Raw genomic sequence first — 9,389 nt, 5'->3', positions numbered from 1 at the left:
GCCATGACTACTCCAAACAGAGTAACTCCTCGCGTTTGTAAGCTCACTTCAGCGGTAACTTCCTGCAACAACTCAAATCTCGCGAGACCAACTGCCATAAAACACCAAAGAAGAAGAATCTCGCGAGATGTGAGATTTCAGAGCCAGCCTTTCACTCTCTGAGGGAGTGTTTTGACTTGCCACAACAAACATGTCTGAATTTTTACCCGATTTTGACCAACTGGATCTGGCTGAGCCATTTGAATTTGATGACCGCCCGTATTTACTTGAACACGGACGTACACAGACGCAGAGCTCATTGAAACTGAAGAATGGACGAGCAGAGAGAGGGAGCAGCAACAGGCAGAGGAACATGTCCGAATCCAGCTAAAGGTAAACACAGACGTTCATTTCTCCTTTCCATTATGTTGTCGGATAATTATACTAACAATCCGTGAGAAAAAAATGCACTTTTAGTGGACGTATTTTGACGTTGTTTGACGCTGTCTGAGTGCCCTATTATTTAATACAGCGCGCGCTCAAGGGCTGCAGGCAGGTCAGCCCTAGCTTCATACTGGAGAAAATATTGAACATCCTATCACTCATTTAGACAAAAGTAGATCGGAAAATAGGGCCCAGGTTGAAAAAAACATTAGTTCCCCTTTCAGTCTAAGGTGGAATTGGAAAAGAGAGGTATCTGGTGCCTTTTTTAACTGTCACATTACTGCTGTATGATGGATCGATAGTTATACATTCACTGGCCACTTTATTAGGTAGACATGGTGAAGACGAGCTGCTGAAGTTCAAACTGAGCATCAGAATGATGAAGCAAGGTGATTTAAGTGACTTTGAACGTGGCATGGTTGTTGGTGCCAGGCGGGCTGCTCTGAGTATTTACTGGGATTTTCAGCACAACCATCTCTAGGGTTTACAGAGGATGGTCCCAAAAAGAGNNTCCATCCCTTTATGACCACAGTGTACCCATCTTCTGATGGCTACTTCCAGCAGGATAACGCACCATGTCACAAAGCTCTTTAATCTGTGACACCAAGAATTAAAAAGGGGGTCCAACCCGGTATTAGCATGGTGTACCTAATAAAGTGGCTGGTGAGTGTAATCCTGAGACATGTACTGTATTATGAAACAGTAAAACATGCTACAGATATGACTGCGTCTTTGTGTCAAAATAAGTGCTACAGATATGACTGCGTCTTTGTGTCAAAATAAGGTGTTAAAACAGATAAATACAAAATACATATATGGACATCAGATTTACTGCTCTATTTACAGGAAGTAAACACATTACCTGTGTCCCTTATGAGTTAAGAAATCCCACTAAATTGTTGAAGAGCATGTTTGTCCTATTACATATCTAAAGAAAAAAAAACCATGATGGCCAGAAGTAGAAATAGCTAATGACACCAGAGAAGCTAACGACACCAGAGAAGCTAACGTGGCTTTTAAATGTCGACAGACTGAATATTTATTGAACAAAGCTGCAGTTATATTATTAATAATGAACTTGTAATGTTCATTACAAGTGAACTGGAGAGGCCTAAGTGTGTTAACAGCTTACAGTGAATAAATCCTGACATTTAAAAGGCGCCGCGGTAACAGTTTAACCTTCTGCTAACTGCTAACAACTGACAGGAAGCTACAAGTTCACAGCAAAAACATGACTGAGATTATCTGGTCTCTTTCCAGTCATCGTCACTGTCATCAGTCTCAAGTTCAGAAGACTCTGCAGTCTGGTCATCAGTCTCAGGTTGTAAATGTGTATCTGGATCTGAGCTCCTGGCTGGTTCTGGTCCTCCACAGTCCTCTCCATCAGCCTCTGTTTTCATATGTTCAGCTGAGCTGCTGGCTGGAGGCTCTGCCTCTCTGTTCTCCTCAGTTTCACTTTGATGAGTCTGTGAGGACTGACAACCAACACACTGATGATTTTTGATTTGGCGAGGCCAAATGAATCTCTGGTCACAAACATGGCAGCGGAAAGGTTTCTCTCCTGTGTGGATTGTCCTGTGAATAACTAAGTTTTCTTTGAGCATGAATCTCTTCCCACACTCAGTGCAGCTCTATGGTTTTTCTCTTGTATGAATTCTCATGTGTGTCTTCAGATTTCCACTTTCAGAAAAACTCTTCCCACACTCGGAGCAGCTAAATGGTTTTTCTCCTGTATGAGTTCGCATGTGTATCTTCAGAGTATTTGAGTGAGAAAATCTTTTCCCACACTCAGAGCAGCTAAATGGTTTTTCTCCTGTATGAGTTCGCATGTGTATCTTCAGAGCACCTGACTGAGAAAATCTTTTCCTGCACTCAGAGCAGCTAAATTGCTTTTCTCCTGCATGAGATCTCATGTGTACATTCAGATTTCCCCTGTCACCACAGCTTTTCCAACACACAGAGCAGCTAAATGGTTTTTCTACAGTGTGAGTTCTCATGTGTACATTCAGAGTAACAGACCGACCAAATCTTTTCCCACACTCAGAGCAGGTAAATGGTTTTTCTCCTGTATGAGTTCTTATGTGTGCCCTCACATCTTCTCGACTACGGAATCTGTTCCCACACTCAGAGCAGCCAAATGGTTTTTCTCCTGTATGAGTTCGCATGTGTACTTTCAGATTATATGAGTGAGAAAATCTCTTCCCACACTCAGAGCAGCTAAATGGTTTTTCTCCTGTATGAGATCTCATGTGTATCTTCAGAGTATTTGAGAGAGAAAATCTTTTCCCACACTGAGAGCAGCTAAATGGTTTTTCTCCTGTATGAGTTCCCATGTGTATCTTCAGAGTATTTGAGTGAGAAAATCTGTTCCCACACTCAGAGCAGCTAAATGGTCTTTCTCCTGTATGAGATCTCATATGTGCTGTCAGCAGTGCTTTTCGACCAAATCCTTTCCCACACTCAGAGCAGCTGAATGAGTTTTCTCCTGTATGTGTCATCATGTGTCTCTTAACACCTGTCATGCGGCCAAATGTTTTCCCACATACAGAACAAGTAAATGTTTTTTCTCCCGTATGAGTGCTCATGTGTTTCTTCAGATGACTTGATTGAGAAAATCCTTTCCCACACTCAGAGCAGGTGAATGGTTTTTCTCCTGTGTGAGTTCTCATGTGTCTCTTCAGAGCACTTAACCAAGAAAATCTTTTCCCACACTCAGAGCAGCTAAATGGTTTTTCTCCTGTATGGGATCTCAGGTGTGTCTTCAGAGTACCTGACTGAGAAAATCTTTTCCCGCATTCAGAGCAGCTAAATGGTTTTTCTCCTGTATGACATCTCATGTGTACGTTCAGATTTCCCCTGTCACCAAATCTTTTCCCACACTCAGAGCAGCTGAATGGTTTTTCTCCTACATGAATTGTCATGTGTGCCTTCAGGGGACTTGATTGAGAAAATCTTTTCCCACACTCAGAGCAGCTAAATGGTTTTTCTCCTGTATGAGTTCTCATGTGTATCTTCAGAGTATTTGAGAGAGAAAATCTTTTCCCACACTCAGAGCAGCTAAATGGTTTTTCTCCTGTATGTGTTGTCATGTGTCTCTTAACATCTGTCATGCATACAAATCTTTTCCCACATACAGAGCAGGTAAATGGTCTCTCGTCAATACTACATGTCAAGTTACTGACAGGGTCTTCATCATCATTGAGAAAGGTTAAACCTGACTGAGGTTCTCTGGTCTCTGTCCAATCATCACTGTCATGTGTCTCAGGCTGTAAATGTGTATCTGGATCTGAGTTCCTGGCTGGTTCTGGTCCTCCACAGTCCTCTCCATCAGCTCCAGTTTCCATCTGTTCAGTGTGTCTTTGATGAAGCTGTGAGGACTGAGGTTTCTCTTCATCATCTTCACTCTTCACAGGGACAGGAGTGGATGTGAACTCCTGTTCCTCTTTAATGTGTGGAGGCTCTGGGTCCTCCTGGTCCACACTGGAGCTCCACTCCTGCTGCTCAGGGGGAACCTCTTCTTTAACCACCAACAGCTGCTGGACGTCTGCAGGAAACAGGAAACATAGAATTAAATCTCTCCTAAAAAAGCCCACCCTGGATCCAGAGGTGTTAGCCAACTATAGACCACTATCTAATCTTCCCTTTCTTTCAAAGATCCTTGAGAAAGTAGTCGCAGACCAGCTGTGTGACTTTCTCCATGATAATAATTTATTTGAGGAATTTCAGTCAGGATTTAGAGTGCATCATAGCACTGAGACAGCACTAGTTAAAATTGCAAATGATCTTCTGATTGCGTCAGACAAAGGACTCGTCTCTGTACTTGTTTTATTAGATCTTAGTGCGTCGTTTGACACAATTGACCATATGCAAAAGGCTCAAGGAGTGGACCTGTTGCACCCCACTTGCCCTTTGCACACGACCCGCTCTCTCTCTCCTACCCCTGCTCGCCCTTTGGGTCTTTCAGTTTGTGTGCGTCTATGACCACATGTCAGTATTGATTTGTTTATAGTTAAGATGTTTAGGCACTGTTAACAATTTATACAGTGTTGTTGGAAGACTAGCAGCTATTTATGTGGTCATTTCCTACAAGCTTGCACTAATTTCCCTTATCTGTTCCGTTTATTTTGCCCGTCAAGTAGTTCCTATTTGTACTGTGTAACTTGATGGCTCATTTGAATAATTTAATGCTGCTTTCCTTGATTCTTTCTTTTTAGAACCACACTCCCATAAAAAGAAATAGTGCCTGTGCATCTGTCCTATGCCTTGAGTTGCAATAAACCTCTAAAAGGATTCCTGCTTCCTGTGTCCTGACTGGACACCCCATATCGTTGACTACCTTTCCTGAACCACCAAGAGCTTCAATACAGACCATCAAATTGTGCTACAGAGACTGGAACACTTAACTGGCCTAAAATGTTCTGCACTAAGCTGGTTTAAATCTTATTTATCTGATCGTTTTCAGTTTGTTCACGTTCATGATGAATCATCCTTACGTACTAAAGTTTGTTTTGGAGTTCCACAAGGTTCTGTGCTCGGACCAATCCTATTCACTCTGTATATGCTTCCTTTAGGTAACATCATTAGAAATCACTCTGTAAATTTCCATTGTTATGCGCATGATACACAGTTGTATTTATCGATGAAGCCAGAAGAAAGTAATCAATTAACTAAACTCCATAACTGCCTTAAAGACATAAAAACTTGGATGAGCACCAATTTCCTGATGTTAAATTCAGACAAAACTGAAGTTATTGTTCTTGGCCCCAAACAACTCAGAGACTCTTTATCTGATGACATAGTTTCTCTAGATGGCATTGCTCTGGCCTCTAGCACTACCGTAAGAAACCTCGGAGTAATATTTGATCAAGATTTGTCTTTTAATTCTCATTTAAAACAAACCTCACGGACTGCATTTTTTCATCTGCGTAATATTGCGAAAATTAGGCCTATCCTGACCCGAAAAGATGCAGAAAAATTGGTCCACGCTTTTGTTACCTCTAGGCTGGATTACTGTAACTCTCTATTATCAGGTAGCTCTAGTAAGTCCTTAAAAACTCTCCAGCTAATTCAGAATGCAGCAGCACGTGTACTAACAGGAACTAAGAAACGAGATCATATTTCTCCTGTTTTAGCTTCTCTGCACTGGCTCCCTGTAAAATCCAGAATTGAATTTAAAATCCTACTGTTAACTTATAAAGCTCTAAATGGTCAAGCTCCGTCATATCTTAGAGAGCTCATAGTGCCATATTATCCCACCAGAACACTGCGCTCTGAGAACGCAGGGTTACTCGTGGTTAGGGATGGGAATCAGAAACCGGTTCCTGTTAAGAACCGGTTCCAACTGGTTTGATTCATTGACATCATTAGCCTTTACACTTAACGATTCCCTTATCAATTCTTTTCATTACGCCGAATCTTTACGTAGTTGACGACGCACGTCACGCTCGTCAGTCAGCAGCATGTTCAGCAACAAAGAAGACGTAATGGCGGAGAGACAGAAGTGGTCGAAAGCGTGGTTTCACTTCACCAAAAACACTCTAACAGCTCGATGTGCAATTTATGCAGCACCGTAATTACACGCAAGGGCGGAAACACCACCAACTAGGCCTGAAGGATATATCTTTTAAGCATCGCCATCACGATGCACACGTGTGCAATATTTACATCGCAGGGCTTGTGATGTGGCTTGCCCTAATTAAATTAAGCATGCACGCTTAAATTGCCAAGTGATGGGCGTAAAATTTGCTTCTGTTTTAGTGACTGACCAACAAAAGATGTCTAATTTCGTGGAATAAAGAATAAACGGCCTATTCAAGTGCTGGAATTTGTTATTTAGGCTACGTGACAACGCCTGAACGCAACACAGGCTCCGCTCCATAGACTGTGTGTACAGTGTCGTGCTGCGGGTTCAGGCTGGGATCAGATCTGTTTCCCATAACACTGTCCCGGCCCAAACAGCAAACAAAGCATGCATTCAGAGGACGCTGTATTTGTTTGGAAAATGTGTCCAGATAAAGAAAAGTGTTTGTCTGTGAATGCTGCGAGTTACAGTGAAGCTGATTTGTGTACTTGTGTTTGAAATTGTCTCTACTAAGCCATGTTTAATGTGTGTTTTGAGTATGTTTGGGTATGTATAAAACTGCTTGTGACATCTCAAATATGGCTTTGACTTGTAACTGAACATGTTGCCTGTTTTGTAGAAAATACTGAGAACTATATCATGCATCACCAGTCAGCCTGTTGACACCATATCTCCCAGCCTTCACCTCAATTTACTGAAAGAAAGGTCAAAAGACATGGTAGATTAAAGAAAATCATCAGACAAGTTTTTAGGTTTATCTTTCACTGACGACTACATCATCATAACAGGGAGAACACATTCTGACAGCAAACAATGTCAGATACTGTTTCCTGTGTCCAATATGAAAGAAAGCTCATACATCTGTTACAATCATACTGCTGACTTGTTTCATCACATCAGATAAGTCCTGTGATTACCTTATCCAGCAGTCCCTCAGGTAAAAAATAAAATACATACATAAATACATTTAAGTACGCTCGATACTGAGCAGCTGCAACATTAAAATGATGAACAGATTTATTGGATCCTATTCACAGGAACTTAACACGTTACCTGTGTCATTTATGAGTTAAGAAATCCTACTAATTTGTTATAACGCATGTTTGTCCATATTAAATATCCAAAGAAAAAGAAACAATACAGGAAGGCTAACGACACCAGAGAAGCTAACGACACCAGAGAAGCAAACGTGGCTTTAAATGTCGACAGACTGAATATTTATTGAACAAAGCTGCAGTTATATTATTAATAATGAACTTGTCATGTTTAATGAACAAACCTGCTCTGTGTAACCGAAGCTGAGGGTTGAAAACAGCGTCCAGTAGTTTGCGTTGTCGCTCGTTCTCCTCTTTTGATCGACAAAGTTCCTGTCGAATATGATACCTCATCATTTAATCCTTTATCCAGTCTCCCTCTGTTCTGCCAATTGTTTCAGTGTTGCCACCTCTCTCTGACAGAGTGAGAGCAGGTGTTTCTGTGATGATCTGGAGAATTCAAGGATGAGGCCGATCACTTTCTTAATGCACGTTTAGTTACGAGCTCGGATCAACATGGCTGCACACAGACGCTATGTGATAAGTGTGAACAGAGAGAGACACAGCTTATGTAGGACGGTGGCATTTATACTATGACCTAAAATGGTGCCGTGCCACATTTAACTTGACCTTGGGCCAACTAAAATTAGTCTAACGTGTCCATTCACCAGTAAGCCATGTTGAAACATGATCCCCAGGGGGGTCTTGTTTCCACTGGTCAGTGGAGATGTAAAAATACAAACTAACACAGAGTCACTTTATCAATACTGTGAAGGCATTTTGTTGTGTTCCAGCCTTTAGCCTCGATCATTGATGGAAATGGATGATAGGTATGCTTAAGGTAACAGGCGGGTCAGCAGAAGGCCCAAAAGAGGCCTCCAGGTCAGTGTAGTGGTTTATAATACATATCATACATACGTACATCATACATAATATTACTTTGATTATACTATTCACATTAGTATCTACAACATTGTTATATTCCCATTCACTCACTCCTTATTGGGTTAATATTGCCTCAGGGCTTGGCAGCCAGGGACAGATTGAATGTGTGGAATGTGGTGCTTGACTCGGCCACTGAATGTTGCCTTATTAGGAAGTAAGGTCCTCACTGAACATATGGGATAGGGGTTCGAATTGGGTTCGAAGAAACACAGGCAGAGACTTCTCTGGGGCTTCTCTCTGTCCTCTCTCCAGGCCATCTGTCTCTGTTGCTCAATTCCTCCAACCTGCTTGTTCCAACTATTGTAACATCAAATTTGTATACACAATAAATGTGCTATTGAACTGTACTGATTGCTCTGTCATTATTATTTGCCACCACATCAGGCTACTTGACCTTCATTATGAATGCATACAAGGGAGGAGGACTTTTAAGAGGCTAAACAGTTTCTTAAAGGGATAGTGCACCCAAAAATGAAAATTCAGCCATTATCTACTCACCTATATGCCGAGGGAGGCTCAGGTGAAGTTTCAGAGTCCTCACATCCCTTGTGGAGATCCCAGGTGAGAGGGGGTAGCAGCACAACTCCACCTAATGGAGGCTGACGGCGCCCCAGATTAAAACGTCCAAAAACACATAATTGAAACCACAAAATGTCTCCATACTGCTTGTCCGTAGTGATCCAAGTGTCCTGAAGCCCCGACATAAAAAGTTGTTTGGAAAAACGTCTTTTAAACTCTGTTTTTAGCCTCATTGTAGCCTGTAGCTCTGACTGCCTCTCTGTACACTGAGCTGACGTGTGTGCGCTTGCGCAAGATCGTGAGACATGGGCACCGCCTTCATGTGTGTTCACGTGCTTTTGCTGGTCTCATGCGCAAGCACACACACGTGAGCGCGGTGTACAGAGAGGCAGTCAGAGCTACAGGCTACAATGAGGCTAAAAACAGAGTTCAAATGACGTTTCTCCAAACAACTTCTATGTCGGGGCTTCAGGACACTTGGATCACTACGGACGAGCAGTATGGAGATATTTTATGGTTTCGGATCACTACGGACGAGCAGTATGGAGATATTTTATGGTTTCAGTTATGTGTTCTTGGACGTTTTAATCTGGGTCGCTGTCAGCCTCCATTAGGTGGAGTTGTGTTGCTACCTCCTCTCCCCTTGGATCTCTGCAAGGGATGTGAGGACTCTAAAACGTCCCCAGAGCCTCCCTCGGCATATGGGTGAGTAGATAATGGCTGAATTTTCATTTTTGGGTGCACTATCCCTTTAAGCGCAGGAGAAAATAAAAGTTTCATTGAGGCAAGGCAAGGCAAGGCAAGTTTATTTGTAGAGCACAATTCGTACACAAAGTAATTCAAAGTGCTTTACAGAACAAGAAAATGCATTAAAATCACAATACAAA

The 9,389-nt window shown here is 42.1% G+C and overlaps 1 protein-coding gene and 1 pseudogene across 3 annotated transcripts in view; both read right to left on the bottom strand.

The window, feature by feature from the left end:
- LOC126404276 (gastrula zinc finger protein XlCGF57.1-like) overlaps nt 1-9,389 on the bottom strand; it is a 236,338-nt gene that overhangs the window by 37,879 nt on the left and 189,070 nt on the right. The window contains exon 6 of one of the 3 annotated variants that reach the window (XR_007571426.1): nt 3,855-3,967. The exons of the other annotated variants lie outside the window; for them this stretch is intronic. The gene's annotated coding sequence lies outside the window, so the exon portion shown is untranslated. Of the gene's footprint in view, nt 1-3,854; nt 3,968-9,389 lie in introns of those variants that run through there. 3 annotated transcript variants of the gene reach the window in all.
- LOC126404292 (oocyte zinc finger protein XlCOF6-like) overlaps nt 1,206-9,389 on the bottom strand; it is an 89,066-nt pseudogene continuing 80,882 nt past the window's right edge.

Source organism: Epinephelus moara, chromosome 17, assembly GCF_006386435.1.
Source record: "Epinephelus moara isolate mb chromosome 17, YSFRI_EMoa_1.0, whole genome shotgun sequence".
Lineage (NCBI taxonomy): Eukaryota > Metazoa > Chordata > Actinopteri > Perciformes > Serranidae > Epinephelus > Epinephelus moara.
This window is presented reverse-complemented; position numbering and strand designations above follow the sequence as displayed.